This window comes from Mytilus californianus, unplaced genomic scaffold (genome assembly GCF_021869535.1).
Source record: "Mytilus californianus isolate M0D057914Y unplaced genomic scaffold, xbMytCali1.0.p SCAF_9, whole genome shotgun sequence".
NCBI classification, from domain to species: Eukaryota; Metazoa; Mollusca; class Bivalvia; order Mytilida; family Mytilidae; genus Mytilus; species Mytilus californianus.
The window spans coordinates 4,388,313-4,416,269 of NW_026262745.1; the positions used below are offsets into that span (position 1 = coordinate 4,388,313).

At 38.1% G+C, this 27,957-nt stretch overlaps 1 long non-coding RNA gene across 1 annotated transcript; it reads right to left on the bottom strand.

The window, feature by feature from the left end:
• Positions 1-21,135: 21,135 nt before the first annotated feature.
• LOC127714734 (uncharacterized) lies at positions 21,136-25,550 on the bottom strand. The gene is made up of 3 exons (XR_007987914.1): positions 25,399-25,550; positions 21,836-21,964; positions 21,136-21,172 (listed from the first exon to the last, which is right to left on the bottom strand). It is a non-coding gene; the product is annotated as an uncharacterized LOC127714734 (long non-coding RNA).
• Positions 25,551-27,957: the final 2,407 nt, after the last annotated feature.

The following is a 27,957-nucleotide window of genomic DNA, read 5'->3' on the forward strand; positions in this document are numbered from 1 at the left end:
ACAAATGGTATCAGAAGGAAGGGACTACTTTTTATTTTTAATTCGGTTGGTGAATTCTAGCTAGTTAGAACTGAATTTAAGCAATGAAATGAATAAGCTGTCATAGACTAAGTGAGAACTAAACATAACCCATCTTAAGCTTGTCGAAAACAGGATGAAATGAATATTCTATCCAAAATAAAGAATTATTGTGTACGAAATCGAAAGTAAATTTTCGTGCGGCTTTGCCGGCCCCAAAAATGACTATTGTGAAGCTAGCCGGCGATAACAGTCGGCAACTTTCTATCCAATCTGCAATAATATTCATGAGCCTGCGATAATATTCATGAGATGACCTGGGTTCGATTAAGCGTTGTAAGGAAATATCGTTTATTAGGATAAAATCATGTTTGCTGTTTATATTTGATATTGCTATAAATAACAATAAAATCTGAACACTATGGGTGTCTTCTTCGAGGTCTGCGTTTACTTGATCAATTATAAAAGGGGAACGCTTACGGAGAACCGATAATTAAAAATATTTTTTCGGTAAATTATATAAAATGCCAATTGAAACATCAATGAATAGCCTTTTATATAAAAACATTAAGCTGAACCATAAATAAAATCTACAGATGCTTCTCGGTAAAGACACGTTCCATATAGACTAACAAAATGGTTGTTATCAAATTCTCTTACATGCCGACGTGACATTTTTTACTGGTTTTAAATCACTTTCATAATTATACAGTACTATTAGAAACAATCGTTTTCGACCATATTTAACAGCTCAGACTAAAAGATAAGACCAGGTACCCCTACCCTATGCTGACAAACTGGTACGGATTTAGGGCATAGGTTCTATGAGCCACTTTAGAGGCAACAACTGGTACCAACGTGAATAACATCTAGGTTTGGCCAGCCGACAGAAGTGAAGTTTGACTATGTGACATATCAGGATACAAGGAACCCCCCTCCCCCCGACCCCAACCACACATGCAAACAAACTCGTACGGGTCTAAAGCAACACACCCTTCGTTTAATAGTGACAAGCTCGTATGGGTCAAGGGCATAAGTGCTCAGAGCCATGTTAGAGGCAATGTCTTCATCTTCTTCTTGATTCATGGCCAACGTGGTGAATCTCTTAGTGTGGCCAGCCGGCAATAGTTAAGTCGAACTATGTGACATTCCCGGTACCCCGACTCCCTCGCCCTATGCTGACACAATTAGTTTGACTTGCCAGCAGTAGTTAAGTGAGAGTATGACGTACTAGGTACCCCCACCCCATCCTTTGCCCAATGCTGACAAGGTCTTAAGGGTCAAGGGCATAAGTCATAATGGCCATTTTAGAGGCAATGTCTTCTTCTAATTCTTGTATCATGTCCAACTTGAATAATATCTTGGTTTGGCCAGCCGACAGTAGTGAAGTTGGACTATGTGACATATCAGGATACAAGCCCCGCCCCACCCGACGCCACCACACATGCTAACAAATACGTACGGGTCTAAATTAAAGCATACGTGCTATGGGCCATTTTAAAGTTGGACGATGAGAGGTTCCCCTAACCCAATACTAAAAACTCGTACGGCACTAGGCCATCAGTGATATAGGCCATTTTAGAGGCAATGCATACATCTACTTCTGATATCATGGTCGACGTGAATAATCTTTTAGTTTGACCAGCCGGCAATAGTTAAATTGGATTATATTACATATTAGGTGCCCCTTTTTATCCAATGATGACGAACTCGTACGAGTCTACGACATAAGTACTATGATGCATTTCAGAGGCAATATCTACCTCTACCTCTGGTACCATGGCCAACGTGAAGAATGTCAGTTTGATCAGCCGGCAATAGTTAAGTTGGACAATAAGACATACCAGGTCCCCCTAACGCTATGCTGAAAACTCGGTACGGCTCTAGGCCATAAGTGCTATAGGCCATTTTTGAGGCCATTCATACCTCTACTTCTGGTATCATGGTCAACGTGAATAATCTTTGAGTTTGACCTGCCGGTAATAGTTAAATTGGACTATGTTACATATTAGGTGCCCCCTTTTTATCCCATGCGGACGAACTCGTACGAGTCTACGACATTAGTACTATGATTCATTTCAGAGGCAATATCTACCACTACCTCTGGTATCATGGCCAATATGGAGAATATCTTAGTTTGGCCAGACTATGTGACATTCCAGGTACAACCCACCCTTCGCCCAATATTGACAAGCTCGTATGGGTCAAGGGCATAAGCGCTCAGAGCCATGTTATAGGCAATGTCTTCTTCTTCCTCCTGTATCATGGCCAACGTGGTGAATCTCTTAGTGTGGCCAGCCGGCAATAGTAAAGTCGGACTATGTGACATACCCGGTACCCCGACTCCCTCGCCCTATGCTGACACAATTAGTTGGGCTTACCGGTAATAGTTAAGTGAGAGTATAACATACCAGGAACCCCCGACCCATCCTTCACCGAATGCTGAAAAGGTCTTACGGGTCAAGGGCATAAGTCATAATGGCCATTATAGAGGCAATTTCTTCTTCTACCTCTTGTTTCATGGCCAACGCGAATAATATATAGGTTTGACCACCCGACAGTAGTGAAGTTGGACTATGTGACATATCAGGATACAAGCCCCGCCCCACCCGACGCCACCACACATGCTAACAAATACGTACGGGTCTAAATTAAAGCATACGTGCTATGGGCCATTTTAAAGTTGGACGATGAGAGGTTCCCCTAACCCAATACTAAAAACTCGTACGGCACTAGGCCATCAGTGATATAGGCCATTTTAGAGGCAATGCATACATCTACTTCTGATATCATGGTCGACGTGAATAATCTTTTAGTTTGACCAGCCGGCAATAGTTAAATTGGATTATATTACATATTAGGTGCCCCTTTTTATCCAATGATGACGAACTCGTACGAGTCTACGACATAAGTACTATGATGCATTTCAGAGGCAATATCTACCTCTACCTCTGGTACCATGGCCAACGTGAAGAATGTCAGTTTGATCAGCCGGCAATAGTTAAGTTGGACAATAAGACATACCAGGTCCCCCTAACGCTATGCTGAAAACTCGGTACGGCTCTAGGCCATAAGTGCTATAGGCCATTTTTGAGGCCATTCATACCTCTACTTCTGGTATCATGGTCAACGTGAATAATCTTTGAGTTTGACCTGCCGGTAATAGTTAAATTGGACTATGTTACATATTAGGTGCCCCCTTTTTATCCCATGCGGACGAACTCGTACGAGTCTACGACATTAGTACTATGATTCATTTCAGAGGCAATATCTACCACTACCTCTGGTATCATGGCCAATATGGAGAATATCTTAGTTTGGCCAGACTATGTGACATTCCAGGTACAACCCACCCTTCGCCCAATATTGACAAGCTCGTATGGGTCAAGGGCATAAGCGCTCAGAGCCATGTTATAGGCAATGTCTTCTTCTTCCTCCTGTATCATGGCCAACGTGGTGAATCTCTTAGTGTGGCCAGCCGGCAATAGTAAAGTCGGACTATGTGACATACCCGGTACCCCGACTCCCTCGCCCTATGCTGACACAATTAGTTGGGCTTACCGGTAATAGTTAAGTGAGAGTATAACATACCAGGAACCCCCGACCCATCCTTCACCGAATGCTGAAAAGGTCTTACGGGTCAAGGGCATAAGTCATAATGGCCATTATAGAGGCAATTTCTTCTTCTACCTCTTGTTTCATGGCCAACGCGAATAATATATAGGTTTGACCACCCGACAGTAGTGAAGTTAGACTATGTGAAATACCAGGTATACCTCATTTAACCCTATGCTGACAATAGCTACAGATCTAGGGCATAATTGTTAAGTTCTATTTTAGAGGTAATGTCTGTCTCTACTTCTGGTATCATGGCCCAAAGTTGATAACCTTTAAGTTTGGGCAGCCGGCTCACTTAAATATGCTGACAAACTTATAATTGTCTAGGGCATAAGTGCTCAGAGCCATTTAAGATGCAATGCGTATCTATACCTGTGGTACCATGGCTAACGTGGAGAATTTCTTAGTTTGGCAAGCCGGCAATTGTTAAGTGAACTATGTAATAAACCAGGATACAACGACCCCCCTTCCCACCCACCACCCCAACCCCAAAATGCTGACAAGCTCGCACGGGTCTAGGGCATAAGTACTAGTGCTCTGAGCGACTTTAGAGGCAATGTCTTCTTCTACCTCTGGTAATATGGCAAACATTGAGATCTCTTAGTTTGGCCAACAGATAATAGTAAAGTTCACAATGAGACATACCAGGTACCCCAAACCCTATGCTGAAAACTCGTAAGCGTACGGGTCTAGAGCATCAATGCTACGAGCCCCTTTAGAGGCAATGTATACCTCCACCTCTGGTATCATGGTTGACGTGAACAATCTCTTAGTTTGATAGTTAAATTGAACTATGTGATATTCCAGGTTCTCCCCATTTTACTCTATGCTGACAAACTCGAACAGGTCTAGGACATGAGTTCAACAAGCCATTTAAGAAGTAATATCTACCACTACCTATGGTACCATGGCTATCTTGGAGAATCTCTGTTTGGCCAGGCGGCAATAGTTAAGTCTGACTATGAGAAATAACAAGTTCGCAAGTTAACATACCAGATACACCCCATCACCCTTCACCCCATGCGGACAAGCTCGTATGGGTCAAGGGCATAAGTGCTCAGGGCCATTTTAGAGGCAATATCTTCTTCTACCTCTTGTATCATGGTAACTGTGGAGAATCTCTTAGTATACCCAGCCGGTAATAGTTAAGTCGGAATATGTGAAATGCAAGAACCCCAAACACCCTATTCTGACAAACTTATACGGGTCTAGGGCATAAGTGCTAAGAGCCATTTTAGAGGCAATATCTACCTCTTCCTTTGGTGCAATGGCTAACGTGGATAATCCCTTAGTTTGGCTAGCAGGCTATAGTTAAGTCACACTATGTGACATACTAGGTACAACGCCTCCCCCTGTTCATCAAATTCTGCCAAGCTCGTTTAGGTCGATGGCATAAGTGCTAAAGGCTCTACCTTTTGTACCATGGAAAACATGTTAAATCTTTTAGTTTGGCCATCCGGCAATAGTTAAGTCGGACTATGTTACACACCAAGTTCCCCCACCCGATGCTTACAAACTCGTACGGGTCAAGGGCATAAGTGGTAAAGGACAATTTAGAGGCAATGTCTTCTACCTCTTGTATCACGGCCAACGTGGATAATCTCTTAGTTTGGCCAACCGGCAATAGCTAAGTTAGACTATGTGACATACCAGCTACCCCTCACCCTTTGCTGACAAACTTGTATGGGTCTAGGGCATAAGTGTTATAGACAATTTTTGAGGCAATGTCACCATCTACCTCTGGTAGTATTGATTTTAGAGAATAAAGTATTGTATGGTACCATGGCCAACGTGGAGTATCTTTTAGATTGGCCATTGGTCAATAGTTAAATCGGACAATGAGATATAACAAGTTCTCCCCATCCGATGCTGACAAACTCATACAGGTTAGGGCATTAGTGCTCAGAACCATTTTAGAGGCAATGTCTACCTATATCTCTAGTACCATAGTCAACGCGGAGAATTTCTTCTTTTGGCCAGCTGGCAATAGTTAAGTTGGTCTGTGTGATATATGGCAGGTAACCCCCGCGACCCCCACCCCCTCCCCTTTTCAAGATATGCTTGCAAATTGTACGGTGATAGTGCTTCAGTGCTATGAGCCATTTAATAGGCACTGTCTTCTTTTTCCTCTGATATCATGGCCAACGAAGTGAATCTCTTAGTTTGGCCACCCGGCAATAGTTTACTCGGAATATGTGACATACATGGTACCCTAATTCACCCCATCCCTCACCTTATGCTGACAGGCTCGTTTGGGTTATTATTTAGGGGCGTAAGTGCTAAAAGCCAATTTAGAGGCAATTTCTACTTCTACGTCTGGTTCCATTGCCAACGTGTCTTGGCCAGCCCGAAATAGTTAAGTTTGACTACTTGACATACCAGTATCTCCCTCATAACCATATGCTGACAAAATCATTCGGGTCTAGGGCATAAGTACTATTGGCCATATTAGAGGCAATGTATGACTCTACCTCTAGTACCATGGCCAAAGTGGAGAATCTTTTATTTTTGCCAGCTGGCTCACTCTTGTTTGCTGACAAACTCATACGGGTCTAAGACATAAGTGCGAAGGGCCATTTTAGAGGCAATGTCTACCTGTACCTCTAGTACTTAGGCCAACTTGGAGAATTTCTTAGTTTGGTCGGCCGTCGATAGTCAAGACGGACTATGTGTTATATAGCAGGTACCCCCGCTTTTTCACCATATGCTGATAAAAGTGTACGGATATAGGGCATCAGTGCTATGAGCCTTTTTTTGAGGCAATGTCTGTTTCTACCTCTGGTATCATTACCAACTTAGAGAATATCATAGTTTGGCCAGCCGGTCATAGACAAGTCGGACTATGTGACATACCAGGTACACCCAACCCTATGCTGACAAGTTTGTACGGGTCTAGGGCATAAGTGCTATAGACCATCTAAGAAGCAATGTCACCATTTGCCTCTTGTAGTATTGAATTTTAGACAAAACAGTATTGAATGATACAATGGCCAACGTGGAGAATCTTTTAGTTTCGCCTTCTTGCAATACTTAAGTTAGACTATGTGACATTCCTTGTACCTCCCTTTTACCTGATGCTGACAAACTCGTATGGGTCTAGGGAATAATTGCTTAAGGGCATTTTAGAGGCAATGTCTACCTATACCTCTTCCACTTCCTTTGGTAGCATGGCCAACGTGGTGAATCTCTTAGTTTGGCATACTGAAAATAGTTATTTTTAACTATGTGACATATTAGGTACCCACAGCCCTATGCTGACAAACTCGTACGGGGCTAGATCATACGTGCTAAAGAAGATTTTAGAGGCAATGTTTAATTCTACCTCTGCTACCATTGCCAACGTGAAGAATGTCTAAGTTTGGCCAGTCGCAATAGTTATTTGGAATATGTGACACACCAGGTACTCCTCACCCTATAGTGACAAATTCGTACGGGTCTAGGGCAGAAGTTCTATTGGCCATTTTCATGATTTTAGAGGCAATGCCTACCTCTATCTCTGGTACCATGGGAAACGTGGAGAATGTCTTAGATTGGTCAGCCAGCTAATTTTTTCCAGACTTGGGAACTTAGTAATTTTCCAGCAAATTGAAAGAGGGTACAATTTTTGTGTAATTACCTCGTCCTACAGTTATCAAGCTAGTCTCCTGAAACTTTGCAGGACGTTTGTACATATATTGAAGCTGTTATTGAATTGTTTGGGGATTTTATTCTCATTTTTTAAGACATTGGAAATCATTCATTTTTCAGCAACATTTTGTCAAAAAATTGCAACCCGACCATTAAGGACTATGACCTGTTTTTACGAGGTAAATTTAGGGTGGTTAGGGGGTTATTTATGTCAGACATTGACCTATGTAGAATACTTTCCGTTGGTTGTACCACCAGTGATTTTTCGTCAAGGAAGCCTTTGGCCTCGTGCAGATAATGAATTGCCGTAGAGAAATAAAAGGGAAGAGGCACAATGTCAGATCCCGATATAGGACCTCATTAGGTCACTGACTTTTTTTGTACATAGAGCGAAACAAGAATTGCTATAGGGAACGATTTAAATTTAGGCCAAGTGCAGATTGTCTGTAATGTCAGACCCCGATATTGGACATTCCTGGATTGTCTCAACTAGGCCTATGTATTGTGTAGACCTTCCGTGAGTTGTTTGGACATTTTGATCCAGGAAATAAAAGTTCACTGCCTTTGATTGGAATCTAGTGCATATAAAATAATATCAAAGAGGTTTTTTCCGAATTAAATTTAGGGCGAGTGACGGGGTCAGTAATGTAAGACCCCGATATTGGGCATGTGGTGAAGACCTTCGGTGAGTTTTCTTACCTGGGCCTTTGTCCAGGAAACCTTAGGCCTCTCGTTTGCATTTATACCTTGTGGAGATCAAATAAAAGTATTGTCATAAGGATTTGTTTATGAGTTAGATTTAGGTTGGATAAGTCATACCTTGATATTGGACCCATGGTATAGACCTTCTGTGAATTGTCACCCTTGAGCCTTTTGGTCCAGGAAATATAGGGCTATTTGATTGTATTTGAACATTATAGTGCAGATAAAAGCATTGCCGTATTGATTCTTCTTTTACGAATGGAAATATGGTTGATAGGGTCAGTTATGTACTTCCGATATTCTATGTTCTATATATTATATATGGTTTAGACATTCCGTGAAGTATCCTATCTGGGCTTCTTATTTAAATAATTCATAAACCACTGCCTTTCATTTGAATCTAGGGCGTAAGAGGTATCCCACTAGACAATTTGATCTAGAAAACTATAGGCTTCTAGCTTTTATTTGTACCTTTTGTGAATAAAAACCCTTTTAGGATCGATTTTTTTTTTGGGGGGGGGGGGGGGTTGAAATTAGGGTAGGTATGGGGACCAATGCTGTAGACCTTCCTTGAGTTGTCTCGCCTGGGCCTTTTAGTCCAATAAATATTTGGCCTCTGTCTTTCATATGCGCCTAGTGCAAATAAAATTATCGACGTAGGAATCTTTTCACAGATTAAATTCAGGCTGTGAAAAGAAAATTATCATAGATACCATGATTAAAATTGTGTACGCCAGACCCGCGTTTCGTCTACAAAAGACTCGTTATTGACGTTCAAAATCAAAAAGTTTAAAATGGTAAATTAAAGTACAAAGTTGAAGAGCATTGAGGACCAAACAATTCCGAAAGGTTTTGCAATTACAGCTAATTTATAAGGTAGCCTATTCCTGAGGTAGAAAGTCCTTTTTTTATAAAAGTTTAAAGTTGTGTTAATTTATGATTATGACCATAATTATCAATGATAATTCATATCGATCCACAGAGGTCAGTAACGTCAGAACTCGATAACAGAAATGTGTTGTAGACCTTCCAAGAGTTGTGTCAAAATGTGCAATTTGACTCAAGAAACCGTAGTCACTGGTTTGATTTTGTTACTAGTGTGGATAAAAGCATTGACGTATGGATTTAGAGTAGTTTAGGGGTCTGTTATATCAGACCCCCATATTCAACATATAAGGTAGTCCTTGCGTGAGTCTAGGAAACCTGAAGTCATTGCCTTTAGGTGTCAGACCTAAAATTCACTCACTACAATCTAGAACGTAAAAGTAGCATTTCTGGACTAAAAATAGTGCTTTTGATGTCATTGCTTACTTAAACTGACCAAAACAATTGCAGAAATGAAACTGTTGATGAAAGAAAAATATATATTGAGCCAAAATTTACTTGTCCATAAGTTTGCATTAAAAATTGAGGATTAATGCGCTCCATAGTATACTTATTCAAGATTTCCAGAAAACCAGGGGTTATTGACAGTAGTAGTTACCTTCGGAACGTTGGTATTTTACTACAAGACTTTTAAGAGAGGCGAAAGGGACATTCAAACTCATAAGTCAAAATAAACTGACAACGCAATGGATAAAAAAGAAAAAGACAAACAGAAAACAACAGTACACAAAACACAACATAGAAAACTTAGGACTAACCAACACGAACCCCACCAAAAACTGGGGGTGATCTCAGGAGCTCCGGAAGGGTAAGCAGATACTGCTCCATATGTGGCACCCGTCGTGTTGCTCATGTTGGTACCCAGTAATAAGTCTAATTCGGTAGGTCATATTCGGGGAAAGAGAGGACGGGATTGTAGTTACGACAATCGGAACATATCCGTTATCGGTTATCATCTGTGAATCGGTTATTTCATAACGGTCAACCAACACGTGATGGCGTCCGTAAAATTTACGAAGGGATGACTTCAACTTCACCACTTGGAACTCTTGGTTTAGAAATTTCCTTGTGAGCAGCAACCCTCTATCAAGGAAATCATGACAGGAAATACAAGCCCTTGAATATCGTATCAACTTGGAGATATATACTCCGTATGCAGGCGCTGCTGGATGATTTGAACATGGGTTGAAAATTAGCATGTAAAAAGGTGATACATGTACAATCAAGATATAACTGGTTTCCATGAAGTTAATCTTAAGGTAAAATATTTCGAAAGCTGTGGAAATGGAAAAAATAGGTTGAATAGGTGGGGATTTTGAATTGGTGGTCTGACATCTTTAATTTGCATCATGTGCGAATCAAAATAATGTCGTAAGAATCTTTTTAATTAAGTGATGGTAAGGGGTCAGTAATATCAGACCCCGATTTGTAGCCTATGATGTGGATCTTCTGTTAGTAAACACATCTTGGCCTTTTGGTCGGTAAAACCTTATAGTCTATCTGTCATATGCTATAGTCAGGATAAAAGTACTGCAGTTGGGATCTTTTTCGAATTAGATTTAGACCATAGGAAGGAGGTAAGTATTATCAGACCTCGATATTGGATCTGTGGTGAGATCTATCGTTTTTCCCTCTGGGTATTTTGTTCCGGAAAACATTTGGCCAGTACTATATAATTGACAGTGTGGCTGCACAAAAACATAGCACTGGGTTTTAAAATATAAACCCGAAACATTAACCCTTAAACATTACAAATAATAGTCTAGTTCGAAAGAACAATTGACCTGGCATGAGAATGATAAAAATGAGATATACAATAAAGACATGGCATTAAAAAATAAAATGGAAAGTGAGAGAGATTGTATTTACACAGATGATCTGAATGAAAACAAATCATTAAGCTATAAAATGGAAAAAAAATACCAGAAAATGTGATATTTTTAAAATCACAGAAATTACAAAATTGGATATAAAATTCTGACAGAGTAAAACTTTTAATTCTTAGGAATAGAAGAACTGAAAATTAATACAGTCTGGGCTTTCACTAGACTAGAAAAAAAGAAAATGAATCGGTGAGAACCTATGTTAAAAGTAACGGTTTACAAATAAACCTTAAATCATATTAAGCTTATTTTCCCTTCTTGTTGATAAGTAACTAGTATCTGGGTAGGTATAAAAAAGATTATTAAATAAACTTTGAAATGATAAAAACAATTGTTTAGAAAGATGATAAAAAGATATACAATGACGAAATGGCATTAACAAAAAGAAGGATGTTGGATGTTGAAATAGTAAAACAGTTATTGCAAGGAATCATCTGCTTGAAAAAATTAAAAGATTAGAAAAAGCTCATATAATTGAACTGATTCAAACAAAACGGACAAAAAGGAAAGGTAAGGAAAATACATACAGGGAACCTTAAAGGTGGACCCGGAAACCGAGAATGAAGGGTGTTAGTGGAATGAAAAAGACTGATTTGTTAAAAAGTGTTGTGAAAAACCAGTAGAAACAAGGAACAATCGTAAGAGAAGTAGAAAACCCTAGGAAAAAACCTTGGATGGGTTATTTGCCTCAAGGACAGTCTAGATGGATTATGTGATTTTATATTGTATGATTGAAAAGATAGTTGGTGATAAGAAGGAAGAAGAAGAAGCTTAATAATTATGCATTGCTGGACAAAGTATTCCAGAGGCGACCAACTTTGAAGATATGTTGAAAACGATGTATAATAGCTTTGGAGAGAAATTTGCAAGTTGGACATAGGATAAAAGTGATGAGGCACTGAAAGAGGTGATTAGTATAAAATTTGATATCGGCAAATATAGACCCATTGCCGGGTCTCAATACTAGGTCTTACATAATTGGCTGGCAAACAATAAAGCGATCATGGATGTGAAGAACCAGGACGAGCAATGTTTTGGCATCAATACACCACGAATGGTAGACCTTAAAAGTCAAGGCCGGGTGAACAAGTACCAGCGATGGGAGATGAGTTTTGAAAGGATTGATTTCCCAGTGAATCTCAAGAACATTACCAAGTTTGAGAAAAACAATCCAAATATATTTATCAACTTGAATGGTTTAGAAAAGAAAAGGATCTACCTACTGATGATATCGGACACTGCGAAAAGAGAACTGAATGTGGACTTGTTGACGATTGAAAAAGACGGATTGACACATTGCTTTGTGTACTTGTTTATTTTTTCGTCGTGCTTTGTTTTTTGCCATGGCATTGACATTTTGTTTTCGACTTGTGAGTTTAAATGTCTCTTTAGTATCTTTCGCCTCTCTTTTAATCACTCCCAAAAGTGACCCTATCCCAACAAAAAGAGAAAGATAATAACAAGATAACTGTGAATGTAAAGATGCCGGGCTTAACAATATCATAAAAACCACATGAGATCAATGAAGGTTCCAGAATTTGTCTGCTTTCCTGAGTGTCATGAAAATAGCGCAAACTACGTTCCTCTTTTATTGTACTTTCGTTTGTCGACGTCGGTACGTCAATGACGTCGGCTTGGGCAGAAGTCGAAATAAGATGTTATCAAATGGTAAACTTGAACGACTGTATATTTTACATGTCTCCTATCGCCACTGCATTTTGGTGCCGTGATTGTTGGAAATAAAGGATTCGAAGTTGAAAGCAGTACGGGTAGGACACAGAGGACAACTGATACGGTAACTAAAGAAATTCGAGGGTTTGAAAAGAATTCGGACTTAGACAAAGACGAAGTGAAACTTATAGCGGATGCCATTGAACAGAAACAGAGGACTATCGTGGAATTAAATGAAAAGATACTGGATTCAACGTCGGAGGAGGATGTAACGGAGGAAATACAAGAGTCTGATGAGTATATGTTTAATCAAGAGTCCAAGCTTCGAAAAATTCGAAAAAAACTGTCACACACTGATTCCCTGTCTCAAAATGTAAGAGTCGAATCAACGTCTTTAGATCCAAATGCAAACAGTTTTACGCCAACTTACCCGACGAATTCATCGCTTACCAATGACAATGTCATAAACAGCAATGGAAATGGAATAAATGTACAACAAACACATTTTGATGATTTCCGCTCCATGCTAAATACCCATCGTGACTTGCAGTCTACAAGTAATTTGAACAACCAAGGCTTTTCTTCGGTATCAAATAGCAGTCAAAACCACAGATAATCGAAACTAGATTTACCGCACTTTGATGGAGACATTTTACAAAGGCAAATCTTTTAAGATTTGTATAAATCAGCTATCCATTACAACAGTAATTTGACCGAGATACAGACATTTAGTTACCAGAAGGCCCAACTTCATGGTCACGTCGCCCAAACAATTGAAGGTTTCGCACTGACAAATGCAAATTAAACCACAGCCATTAATTTACTCAAAGAGAGTTTTGAACAGCCCCATAAGATAATTCAAACCTACATGATAGCGTTAATGGAAATGCCGATTCCTAGCAACAGTTCACAAAGCCCGACAAGTTATGGAGACAATCTTGAAGCGTATGTTCGGGGGCTAGAATATAAAGACCAGACACAAAAGATGTACGGATCCCTGTACATGGAAAACTTCCACCTGAAATTCGCAAAAATATCGCACGAGAACATGGCAACGACAATATTTCTTTGATTGAATTACACAAATTGATTGTAAAAGAAATCAGCATTCTAGAAGTAGGCCAGACTACAGATTACAGAGTTAATAGCATGACAGCTACTTGTTTTGCTGGAGCGAAGTCGAGACAACAATCTTATTATGACCATAAACAGACAAAAATGCCAAAGGAGACACATGTTTGCGTATTTTGTGACGGAACACACCATTTTAATGATTCTAATGATTGTATAAAGGTAAAAGACCCCAGCGCCAGAGTTGCCGTATACGTAAGAAGCTATGTTTTAATTGCCTTGGATCGCTTCTCGCCAAAGAATGTAATTCACAGAATAAATGCCGAAAATGCAGCAAGAAGCATACAATCCTGTGTGAAGGTCGATTCGTAGCTGGACAGAAGTCACAGTCAGTAAAGACGGAAGGTCTAAACGGAGAGAAAGCCGTACCAGTTGTAATGCACACGTCATCTAAAGTTAAACTATACTCGAATGTTTTGTTGAAAACCGCAATAGCACCAGTAGACTTTGAACACAATTACGCAGAAACAAACATTTTATTTCACGAGGGTGCTCATCGTTTCTTCATAACTGAGAGTTTAGCCAGGAAAGTGAATGTTAACGCCACAGGAAAAGAAACAGTTCAACTTGCTGCATTTGGAGATGTGAGTAACAATGTACGTCAACTTGAATCTGCAACCATTGATATACAGACCGACTCTGGAGAGAATATACCAATTCACGCACTGATTGTTCCAACCATATACGTTCCTATCAGACCAACATGACACGAAACATGAGAAATCAGCCGTATTTGAGAAGCCTTAAATTTGCGTATTCACTGACTTCACATGAACAGTTTGAAATTTCGTTGCTGATAGGAGCAGACTTTTACTGTAAGATAGTATAGGATAAGGTGATACGAGGTGATTGACTCGCATTTGGAGATGTGAGTAACAATGTACGTCAACTTGAATCTGCAACCATTGATATACAGACCGACTCTGGAGAGAATATACCAATTCACGCACTGATTGTTCCAACCATATACGTTCCTATCAGACCAACATGATACGAAACGTGAGAAATCAGCCGTATTTGAGAAGTCTTAAATTTGCGTATTCACTGACTTCACATGAACAGTTTGAAATTTCGTAGCTGATAGGAGCAGACTTTTACTGTAAGATAGTATGGGATAAGGTGATACGAGGTGATTGACTCACAGCAGTTAGCACCAAAATTTGCTTTTCATTGTAAGGACCAGTTAGCGATAACAGGACTTCATCAATTTCTCCCGTCCTTTTGAACATCATCAAGTCATCATATGGAGGAGAAAAGAATTAAAAACAGACTTAAATGATTTAAAAACGAACAGTACCAGGCCAAATTGCCATGGAAACATGAACACCTTCACTTGCCATCAAACTTTTATATCGCTAAATCGGGAACAGAGAGCCCAATCAGAAGATTTGTCGGGAACTAGAGTTACTACACAGATATGAGGATATTATTAAAGAGCAGGAGAAAAGAGGATTCATCGAAAAGGTAAATTAAGACACAATTCCAGTCAAAACTCATTACATTCCACACCATGCTGTAAGAAAGGACTCAGCTACCACACCCATTAGAATAGTATACGATTGAATCTGCTAACAATCGCAAAACCATGCCAGCTTAAAAGACTGTTTAATGCAGATACCACCAGTACTTAATGATCTAACAAAAATTCTGATGAGATTTCGACTCAACAAAATTGGAGTGAAGACAGATATTGAAAACGCCTTTCTACATGTTGGCCTAGACAACAGTGACAGAGATGTAACACGCTTCATATAGATCTGAATAATCAAACTAGCCAGCTGACTACTTACAGGTTTAAATCTGTATTATTTGGCACCAAATGCTCTCCATTTATCTTAAATGCAGCATTACTGAAGCACTTAGATGAATACAAAACGGAAACTGCGTTTACCATGAAGAAGGATTTGTATGTTGATAATATTTTGTCAAGCCTTGAGATGAAAGCTCTTAAATACTTCCGTGAAGCAAGATCGTTAATGTCAGAAGCTGGGTTTAATCTTCGCTCGTGGACATCAAGTAGTAACCATCTCCCGAAAACTTGCACAAGCTGAAAATGTACTGGACAAAGACACCAAAACGAAAATACTTGGACTACGTTGGGATACAACAACAGACAAACTAGTCCGGAAGTAAAATTGAACCAGGAAATCGGGAATATCACAAAGCGGGAGATTCTTAGCCAATCTTCAGGGATTTAAGATCCGTTAAGTCCTATTACTGTGTGAGCCAAAGATTTATAGAGACAGAAAATGGACTGGGACAAACCTCTACCGTCGGAACTACAACATCTATGGATAAAACTTGCTAAATATTTAAAAATCAATCACAACAACTGCAGAACTGAGACACAATTTCACAAGCTCGTCAGTCAACATGGACCACAATGAACTACATGTTTTCGTCGATGCAAGTATGGAGCAGTAGCATATATTGGTAATGAAAGTAATTTAGCAGTAGTAATGGCAAAGAATCGTGTAGCACCACTAAAGAAGTTGACTCTTCCACAACTAGAACTAATGGAAGCACTTATCGGCGCTCGCCTCGCTAGCCACATCAGGACTACCCTACCTAGCAACAAAGTGGTATTTTGGTAAGACAGCCAAATTGTTCTACACTGGTTGAATACGTCGAGACAGTTAAAACGATTCGTTCAGAAAAGAATTGATGAGATAAAAAAATTTGACTGCACAGGATGAATGGAGATATTGTCCAACTAAAGAGAATCCAGCAGACTTACTGACTCGAGGACTGACTGCGGAACAGTTTTTATAGAACACACTCTTGTTTAACGGACCCGAATGGCTAACAGATGAGAAAAAAAATGCCCGACATGGAACTCACAAGTAGTACCGTATAATCATCCTTCGTAGAACACGACAACAAGGACAACACACCAACAAAAGAAAGGAACAGTCTAAAGGAAACAGGAATTGATATTATTATGAACATTACTCGGTACACCACCTTATACAAAACGATCCGAGTGACCGCCTTTATTCTGAGATTTATAGACAACTGTAAAATTCAAAAATCACAGAGAAAAACCAACCAGCTGCTTGATACTAGTGAACTACAACAACTTGAAGTCACATACCATCAAAAGATTGTCACTCGTGAAACAGGTAAGATTATTTTTTTATTTGAATGGAACTATTCGTTGCGGTAGGAGGATTCACAACGAACCACTGACAGAGACTGCTAGATTCCCTTATTTATAGACCTATTATTTACCTATAGATCCCCCACTTACTCCATTGGTTGTACTGGATGTACATGAAACATTGAAACATTCTGGAGTACTAGCTACAGTAACTCAGATAAGACAAACATATTGGGATCCATGCATTCGCCAGTACGCGGAGGAGGCTCTACACAAACGTATAACTTCCCGAAAAATTAGCGGGAAACCACACAGAGAAACTGACCCGCCACCATTGCCGAAAATCAGATTGACAGAAGCTGGAGTACGAGCGAATGAAAGAATTCACAAGTTGATACACGGACAATAATTTTTTAAATTCATTGAAATCTAATATTGACAGTTTAAAGTTAATTTCACTTTCTGCCGTAACCATGGACATGTTTTGAGAATTATTTGATTTAAAGTCATTAATTGGTAACTGGAATTTTTTTTTATATAATTGTATTTATTTTCCTTGCGTGCCCGGATAATGTCGCGAAAAAATAGCGCGAACTACGTTCCTCTTTTATTGTACTTTCGTTTGTCGACGTCAGTACGTCGTCTTTGGCGGAAGTCAAAATAAGATGTTATTAAATGGTTGACTTGAACGGCTGTATATTTTATATGTCTTCATCGCCACTACACTGAAGACGTCAAGTCAAAAAAATGTGAGGGATCGAAGAGAAATCAAGCCAAAGATTTTGTAAAATAAATCAATGAACAGAAAGAGATCTCAGCCGCAGAAATCATGAGTCACTGGTGCCGAATGAATGACTGCTAACCAGACACCAACCCTACCAGAAGCACACACCGCTCGGAATTTGCTATATCATTAAGTGCTATGACGACAGGGTGTTAACTAGAGAACCACTTTGTTATACACATTGTACAATGCAGTGGCCAAGATCTCTGTGAATAAACGTGAATAAGATTTTTGAGCGCAGTACCAGAAAGATAAATATAAAACATCCAATGATATATCGAAGGAGAATAAGCAACGGGTCTAGAGTATAAGTGCTAAAGTCCATTTAGAGGTAATGTCTTCCTCTACCTCTGGTACTATGGCCAACAAGGAGAATATCTAAGTTTGGACAATCGGCAATAGTTATTGGACTACTAGTATGTGACACACCAGGTACCCCTCACACTTATGTGACAAGTTCGTACGGGTCTAGTGCATAAGTGCTATTCCATTTTAGAGGCAATATCTACCTTTATCTCTGGTACAATGGGCAACGTGGAGAATATCTTAGATTGGCCAGCCGGCTCGTTAAAGATTCCAAGAACTTTCTTGTTGACCTTAGTCTAAACTTTGGATTTATGGTCAGTCGGGTAATTGGAGATCTCGTACCACTGAGCACATGTTTATATATGTATTTGTAAATGTCTGTGGTCTGAATATTGCAAACGAGACTTAGTATTGTGTGTGAAACAGATCGTGGCTCGCGTTCCGTATTTGGTTTTTAGGTAGTCTTATTCATAATCAGTCATCAGTGTTTTTAGCAGGTCCAAAATCTCCAAACGTAGTTAGATTGGTTTGTCAAATACCAGCTTGGTTCGTGTCCTGTGGATTACAGCCAATAAATCATTAAATATAGTCCGTTTCTTGAATTTGGGGATGATTGCTAGTTATAAAGCTTTCGTGTTGTTACGGATACCAACACGGTTCCGGATATTTTCAATGCTTTTGCAAACACTTTCATCATCCTATTGAATTCTTTTTTAAATGTTGCCATATGTTCGGCTCGGAGTTTCGTTTTCTTGACAATGTAAGGTTTCAACCATGGGCTTTGGTTGAACATGATAACTTTATGTAGATTCCTAAGTTTCAACCCCGTGGCCAGATATCTCTTTAAGTGCACATGATGCATCACATATGTTGTCTTGTTCTGAAGATTAGCTACTGGTTTTTGATTTGACTCCGTTCATTTACAAAGATTGTGGAGCCAGTGGACAATCATTATGTAACCCTTCTTTTGCTATCATATCTCCATCGATTTCCTTAACAGGAAACGTGATGTCACAATCAATTACCTTTTACTTTCTGGGAATACCATTGATTAATCAAGGCAGTCTGTTGCGTGATATATATTCTTTGCGAAAAATTAATCCATCGAACACAAAAAATGGTACATTTATCCAAACCTCAGCCGAGGTATGTAGTTTTTCGACAAAGTTAAAGCCAGTTAAATTTAGTGACCATTCTTCGTGTAAATCTCATACATGTGTTCTTGGAAAATTAAAGTGTGTGTCTAATTTTTCCAGCTTATATTTTGCAATCCGAGTTTTACCGCAGTCCAGTATCATAAGAAAACCCCTTCTACTGCAAGTAACGCAATACACATTTATCATTGAGGCTGGCTAGGTAGTCACGTATTCATGTTTACTGGGTAGTCGTGTCTACTGTAATTCGTTTTATATAGCAAGACCCAAGTTGGAATTCATCCGGATCAAGGGAAAATTTCTCTAAACACTTTCCGTACACTATGATTTGAACTTTCATTTATCTCATATGGTTTATAAAATCTTGGTAGGTTCCTTGATCCGGTACTGTTACATTCGCAGTCATCTTTTTTTATTACAGTATTCTCTTTGCTAGGTTAGGGTCTGCTAACTTTGTGATTAAAAGAGAGGCGAAAGATGCCAAAAGGATATTTTTAAAGGGTAAGCAAATCCTGCTCCACATGTGACACCCGTCGTGTTACTCCTATAAAATATGTTCATTAACTATATCGAAATGAAAAGATCATTTATGAGCTTGTTGAAAGCATGTTCTCGATGGGCAAAAAAAACCCCAAATACCTCGACAGGGTGATTGTTCAATTGAAACATACGACTGAATCTGAGCGATCACGTAAAACCGACGATGACAAAAAAGTGGTTAACCTCATCAAAATCCTTTTTCCCATTCTAGGTACAAACGAAAGTTTGGGAACTAAGGTCTGCTTGAGAAAGAACATCCAGGGTGTAGTATCTCTTAAATTTTTTTGAATAGGTTCAAAATTGGGGTCCGACCCCCTACTCCACCCTAACTTTAAAAGTTAATAAAAAATTTCCTACGGCAATCATTTTTTCCACACTAGGTGCAAATGAAAGTTGGGACCCTTGGGCATGCTTGACTAAAAAATCCAGGTGGGGTAAAGCACGGATTTTTTTTAAAATTGGTCCAAAGTTGGGGTCCGACACCCTACCCTACACTAACTTTCAAAGTTAATAAAAATTTTCCTACGGCAATACTTTTTTCCACACTAGGTGCAAATGAAAGTTGGGACCCTTAGGCATGCTTGACTAAAATTTCCAGGTGGGGTATAGCACGGATTTTTTTTAAAATTGGTCCAAAGTTGGGGTCCGACACCCTACCCTACCCTAACTTTCAAAGTTAATAAAAATGTTCCTACGGCAATACTTTTTTCCACACTAGGTGCAAATGAAAGTTGGGACCCTTAGGCATGCTTGACTAAAATTTACAGGTGGGGTAAAGCACGGATTTTTTAAAAAATTGGTCCAAAATTGGGGTCCGACACCCTACCCTACCCTAACTTTCAAAGTTAATAAAAATGTTCCTACGGCAATACTTTTTTCCACACTAGGTGCAAATGAAAGTTGGGACACTTAGGCATGCTTGACTAAAATTTCCAGGTGGGGTATAGCACGGATTGTTTTTTAAATTGGTCCAAAGTTGGGGTCCGACACCCTACCCTACCCTAACTTTCAAAGTTAATAAAAATGTTCCTACGGCAATACTTTTTTCCACACTAGGTGCAAATGAAAGTTGGGACCCTTAGGCATGCTTGACTAAAATTTCCAGGTGGGGTATAGCAAGGATTTTTTTTTTAAATTGGTAATATAGCTAATTAGTGATGTCTCTGCACACCATACTTTGATTACTTAAAATAATCCCTGTGTATCATCAAAACTAAGCGAAACCCATTGTTATAGAAAGAGAATGATTAGCTAAAACAGATTTGGCTGACATGAAAGTATTAAAGTACGAACGCAACTTTGAATTCTTGTAGCGTAGAAATATTGTTACTTTTTAGGAACTATTTTACAGGATGCCGAGAATATGGAAAGCTATTTCATACAATATCGACCAAATTTTTCTGTTGGAAAAGTCGATACAATGAAACAAGAAAATTTGGCCATATTCAAACAGTTGAAGTTTTAAAGCGTGCAGCACGATGGTGAAAGCACAAAATATTGTTTTTAAAATATTGAAGAGGAAATGAAATTTCAAAATTCATTGAATTATGTTTTCGACTGCTAAATTCACGTTAAAAAAGATATTGTTGTGGTTATATAAAATAAAAACGTTTTAGTAAGTTTGAATCTTATGCAACTTTTGGGTTAATAGACATATCTGAAAACTGGCTGCTAGCGGAGTGGCTGCTAGCGAGTGGCTGCTAGCTTGAGTCTAGCCACTTATAACAGGTGACATTCCTCTTCTTATCTGCATCTAAAACGCAGTAAAAATATATATATTACAGAAAAATCATTTTCATTCCTCATACATTGTATCTGTAAAACATAATCTAAATAATGAAATCTGAAACTCCAATCTTTGTTTCAAGTTGAGTTTTTTCACGAAGACAAACTTTTCCTTATCAACAGAGCCTTGCATACTATGTTTATAGTGTAAAATAAACTGTAGACACAAAGATATGTCTTGCCTTGATGTATAATACATGTATGCAAATATTAATGGCCATATATAATTTAACATGTATAGTATACAAATAATTCAAAGTCAATAAACTATGACTGAGGGGGCAGAGCCAAATTAATCAATGGAAATGAGAAATGCCAATACTAATACAAATGCATCCCAAAACCAATTGACTTATCATATTTAGTGTTTCCTTTTAAACTAACATAAACACAAACTTTAACATGTTAACTATGCAAAGGATTCAAAGTCAATGAACGATGATGATATAATCTCCATGGAAGCATGGGAAATGAGACATGCAAATGCCAATACAACTGCATACTAATTATCATTGGTTAAATTACCAGTTTTTGGTTCATCTTACACTGAATTATCACTTAATCACAAATTTAACATGTTAACTATCTTAATCATAGACCATGACTGAGGGAGCAGGCCCAAAAAATATACCTGGAAATGAGCTGTGCCAATGCTTATTTATAACTGTCTACCAAGTACCATTGACCTTCCACTATTGCTTTCCTTTGAACTGACCTTATCACAAACTAAAACTGTGTTGAAGCTGCGTTGGTTCCACCCCTACCATAAAAAATGTTATGGCTTGGTCTTGCTTTTTTCACTTTGTCAGGGCTATGAGAAAACAAGAGGCTCTCAAGAGCCTGAATCGCTCACCTGTTATTTGTTTGCTTAAATCTTTCATCAATGATTATTTTTGCTTTTCAATATATATTAATGAGTGGCTTAAAAATGCCATTTAAATATTCATTGTATCTGTATTTTCTTCAAAAGCAAATAAATGCATTTTACCAATATGTTCCATTTTAGCCATAGTGTCTATGTCTCTTGACGTACAAGGAAATAAAATACACAATTTATACTAGATTCATTTGAAAAGATTTTTAAAGTTAAAAAATATAAACAACTTGTGGATAATTGTCCTTAAAGGGCAATAACTCCTTAAGGGGTCAATTGACAATTTTGGTCATCAAACTTTTTTGTAGATCTTACTTTGCTGAACATTTTTGCTGTTTACAGTTTATCTTTATCTTCAATAATATTCAAGATAATAACCAAAAACTGCAAAATTTCCTTAAAATAATTAATTCAGGGGCAGCAACCCAAAAATGGGTTGTTCGGTTTGTCTGAAAATCAGGGCTGATAGATCTTGACCTTTTGAACAATTTTACCGCATGTCAGATATGTTCTAAATGCTTTAGTTTCTGAGATATAAGCCAAAAACTGCATTTGACCCCTATGTTGTTCTATTTTTCGCCATAACGGCCATGTTTGTTGATGGATCAAAAATTCGGATACAATTCATAAACTAGATTCCTAAAGGAACATTCATTTAATGTTAAGAAGTATGAGGCACAATAGTTTCAGAGGAGAAGATTTTTAAATGTTAGCAAACTTGATGAACAAATTGTGTAAAATTGTCTTTATAGGGCATAAACTCCTTAAGGGGTCAATTGACAATTTTGGTCGTTTAACTTTTTTGTAGATCTTACTTTGCTGAACATTATTGCTGTTTACAGTTTATATCTATCTATAATAATATTCAAGATAAAAACAAAAAACTGCAAAATTTCCATAAAACTACCAATTGAGTGGCAGCAACCCAACAATGGCTTGTAGGATTCGACTGAAAATTTCAGGGCTGATAGATTTTGACCAATTGAACAATTATACTCCATGTCAGATTTAGTTTTTATACGACCACAAAAAAAATTTTGGGATCGTATAATGGTATGATGTTGTCATCGTCTGCGTCGTCTGCGTCGTCGTCCGAAGACGCAATGGTTTCCGGACAATAACTTTAGTTTAAGTGAATGGATCTCTATCAAATTTTTTTAAGAAAGTTCAATACCATAAAGGGAAGGTTGGGATTGATTTTTGGGATGATGGTCCCAACCGTTAAGGAATTGGAGGCCAAAAACAAGCATTTTTCTAGTTTCAGGATAATAACTTGTGTATATGTATTTCGATTGCTCTGAAATTGTTCCACAATGTTTAATACCAAAAGTAGAAGGTTATGATTCATTTTAGGGTTTATGGGGCCAACAGTTTAGGAATTGAGGGCCAAAAAGGGGCCAAAAACAACAATTTTTGTAGTTTCCGGACAATAACTTGTGTGTAAGGGTATGGATCTCTCTGATATTGTAATATTAGGTTCCATATCACAAAGGGAAGGCTGGGATTGAGTTTGGGGGTAATTGCCTCAAACATGTAGGAATTAGGGGCCAAAAAAGGACCAAAAACATGCATTTTTCTAGTTTCCAAACAATAACTTTTGTTAGATGTGTATGGATCTCTCTGAAATTGTACTACAAAATTTCATACTACAAAGGAAAGGCTGGGATTGAGTTTTGGGGTTGTTGCTCCAAGGGGGGTTTCAAAAAGGGGTGGGGGCGGGGTTTCCCCAATTTTTTCAGGGTATTCATACATTTTTTTCAAAGTTTTTCAAATTTCAAATTTTTGAAAAGTATCAAGAAAAATTTTCAATTGCACAGTAATGCGCAATAGATTTGTAAGATCTTTAACCACATTTGTTTTGTGTCAGAAACCTATATTATGTCAAAAATTTGATCACAATCCAAATTCAGACAGTATCAAGCTTGAATATTGTGTCCAAATTTGCCCCAACTGTTCAGGGTTCGACCTCTGCGGTCGTATCCGGCTGCGCTCAGCGAAGCATTTTATTGAGATATAAGCCAAAAAACTGCATTTGACCCCTATGCTCTATTGTTAGCCATGGCGGCCATGTTTGTCGATGGATCAAAACTTCGGATGCAATTTATAAACTAGATACACTAAGGAACATTTAGTTAAAGTTTGAAGGTATTTGGCCCAGTAGTTTCAGAGGAGAAGATTTTTGTAATAGTTGACGACGACGGGACGCCAAGTGATGGCATAAGCTCACATGAGCTAAAAAAGCATGCCCAAGTCCAACTTTGTTGAGTAGAGAGACAAATGATACATGAAGGTCACGGAGTTTGATTGTGAAGAATGATACATATTGTATGGATTTTACAGAGAATAAATGGGAAGAATTGAGATTAGAAATTAACTAGTTTGATGGGTTCTTGTCCAGTTTTATGTGCATACCCTATAACAGGAACCATATCTTTATAAATGTTGTTCCTTAATATGGAAAATTGGGCATTAAAGAATGAATTTTAAGTTGTTTTTGCTACATTTTAATTCACAACTGTATGTGCACACTGCAGACAATTTAAAGCTTGGAATTTTGTTAACATGATAAGGCCAAATAAAAATATATGTGTGGTTCCAGTTACCCTACCTACCCTACTATTTAGTCTTAATAATAGCCTTCCCTACAGACTTTTTTTGTCATTTTTCACTGAGCACTGTTAAAGTCAGAATGTTGCTCCCATAGACTCAATATGAAAAAACAAGATAAAATTAAAAAAAATCCCTACCTACATGTACCTATCCTATTTTTTTTTAGATGTAACTGGAACCCCACATACTGCATGTATTTTATTTTACCTTATATAAGACACCTGTCAATATATGTCTCTGGAGTAGCTATTAGGGACCCCTGTAATCCCATCAAATATAAGATACATATTATGTACATGCACTATAAACAAACAGACAGACAGACAGACAGACAGACAGACAGACAGACAGACAAACAGACAGATTGCAACAGACAGACAGACAGATTGCAAACCTAAAGTCTGCCCATTCCCTGGATCTGCCTGAACTCTAGTCCGAGATTACTTTAACATACAACGGCTTTTTTTTTTGCCAGTCAAACTGTGGCCGTGGGACAACAGCTGTTATGCCAGACAAACTGAGGCCGTGTGTCTGGTAAAACAGCCGTTGGACGTCAAAATAATCTCGGACTTACTTAAACCCTCCCCCTTTTCTCCGTTTTTTTAAGTTATGTTCATATTTTTAGCACTAATACCTTCGCAAAATATAGTGTACAATATATTTTAACATCTTTCTCTTAATACTGAAAGCTACATTACAATAATATATACCTGAAAATGACCAGTGGCTGAGAGGTGGAAGGTCGATCTGCAATGTCTGCCATGATTGATAGCCATGGTCTGAAGTAAATCCAATGTGCAAATCCTTTTCTGAAGAGCTCCGTTCCGCCTCTGCATTCTAAGTTGATTTGATATTAATTATACTGCACTTTTAGTTTGAGTTTAACATTAAATAATGTACAGCATCAAAGGCCGCTTTATTGCAGATGTTTATTCTTTTGGTTAGAGGCTTCCCGCCTGAAGATTTTTTGTTGAGAATTGATAAAATCTTCAAAATAGTCGGCCCGCCTCAAGCTTTTGGTTTAGAGGATTCCCGCCCGATTATTTTTGATTGGCTAGTAATAATCTTTCGGCCTTGCTTTTGGTTTACAGGATTCCCGCCCGATTTTTTTTTGATTGGCTAGAAATAATCTTTCGGCCTTGTGTAAAAAAAAGCGGGTTTTGTCTTGAAATAATCTGTCGGCCTTGTGTAAAAAAGCGGGGTTTGTGTGATAATAATCTGTCGGCCTTGTGTAAAAAAAAGCGGGTTTTGTGTTGAAATAATCTCTCGGCCTTGTGTAAAAAGGCGGGATTTGTGTAATAATAATCTCGGCCTTGTGTAAAAAAAAACGGGTTTTGTGATGAAATATTCTTTCGGCCTTGTGTAAAAAGGCGGGTTTTGTGTAATAATAATCTGTCGGCCTTGTGAAAAAAATTCTGCGGCCGCCGCAAAAAGAATCGAGAAAAATGAATTTGCGGGCGGTAATAATAATAATTTGCGGGCGGGAATGATAATAATCTGCGGGCGGGATTGATAAAAATCTTCGGGAGGGAATAATGATAATTTGTGGGCGGGAATTTGAAGGCCGCCGAATAATTATTTTTAATGCATTTCTTATGGGAAAAATAAAAAAATAATCCGGAGGTTCACTGCGGCTATCCATAGTAATACAATTATAAAAAGGAAATAATGAACAATTGTAAGCCATTTTATTGAATTGATCGTCTTCAATGTCACTGGCCCAAGAATTAAACTTGAATGGCCAATTTAACCATTTAATATAAAATATTGTTTATAGGACCCTCTTCCTTTGGTTTTTAACACTTTTTTTCAATTTTCCACAATGCATTGCCTTTGGTGCGTATTGGTTGGGTGTTCACATTGGTAGTAGAATCTAGCTATTCCCTCTCTCTTTGATGCGATAAAAAGGTGTCATATTTCTCCAAAACCTTCCTGATATCGTAAATACCTCACCAGTCCATTTTTCGTCATATTCACGTCCTGTAATAGAGTCCGTTCAGGATGGAGGTCGGCAAATATAGATCGCCACAGGAAAATGAGGGTTTATTGGATAGGGACAGACATTTGGCAATCAACGAACCACTCAAAGAGTTGTTGTAAAGGTTGCAGAGAGCATGGCACTCTCTCTACACGACCCATTCTGACTGGACGAGGCTGCGTACTTGTATTTTGCTCAAAATTGATTGTTGCACGTTAACTTTCAAAATTGAAAATAACAAATACGGAACTATCCCTTATTTCAAAAATCGAATATCCCGTTTCCTTTTATTCGCTTTTTAAAATTAGTAGTAATCATAAAGTCGACAATTAATTTCAGCATATTGATCATTTAATTAGAGAATCAAAGTGTATCAAAATCAGGTCTTACTAATTATTTTTTAGACTTTAAGAAACATATTTCTCTTTTTCACCCTGTAGATTAAACAAAATAGGGGTTAAAGATGACAGAGGGACATTCAAACCCATATGTCGAAAATAAACAGACAACGTCATGGCTAAAAAAGAAAAAAAGATCAATAGACAAATAATAGTACACAAAACACAACATAGAAAAATAAATACTGAGCAACACGAACCCCACCAAAAACTGGGGGTGATCTCAGGTGCTTCGGAACGGTAAGCAGATTCTGCTCCACATGTGGCACCCGTCGCGTAGGTCACAAGTTAGCCTCTTGTTTTTTAATTTTTATTATATTTAGTTTTTCAGAAAATATTGTTTTCGTTTTGATTTTGTTTTGGTAAATTTCATTTCGTCTCCTTCCATTCTTATTCCGTTTCGCACTTGTAACAGGTATCAACTTTTAAGTCCTTTCCCCCTTTCCGATATTTTAATCAAAAATAAAAAATTCAAACTTTAAAAAAGCGAAATGATCAAGACTGTACGTTAAGGTTAGCATCTTTAACGTTTGCTTAAATATCTAAACAATTAAATTTTAAAACGAAGTTTATAATTTTTAAATCTTAATTATTAAAATTTAAATAAAAAAAAAAATAACAAATTTGTAATTTTGATATTTTAAAACTTTGATCAAAAATCCAAAAAACTAAAATTTGAAATTTTGAATTGAGAAGTGTTACACGGACCTGGTATCCCTTGCATACATTCAACATGTGGTTTAACAGTCCTTTATATTTCGTCGTAGACTGGCTGCCAACGTCTGTATAGCCATATTATTCTCTGTACAGTGGGTTGAATAAACCGTGAATTCTGAAGGAGTTGTTTAAAAAATATGTTTTCCGCAAGACATAGGCCCACTCACCGTCATCGT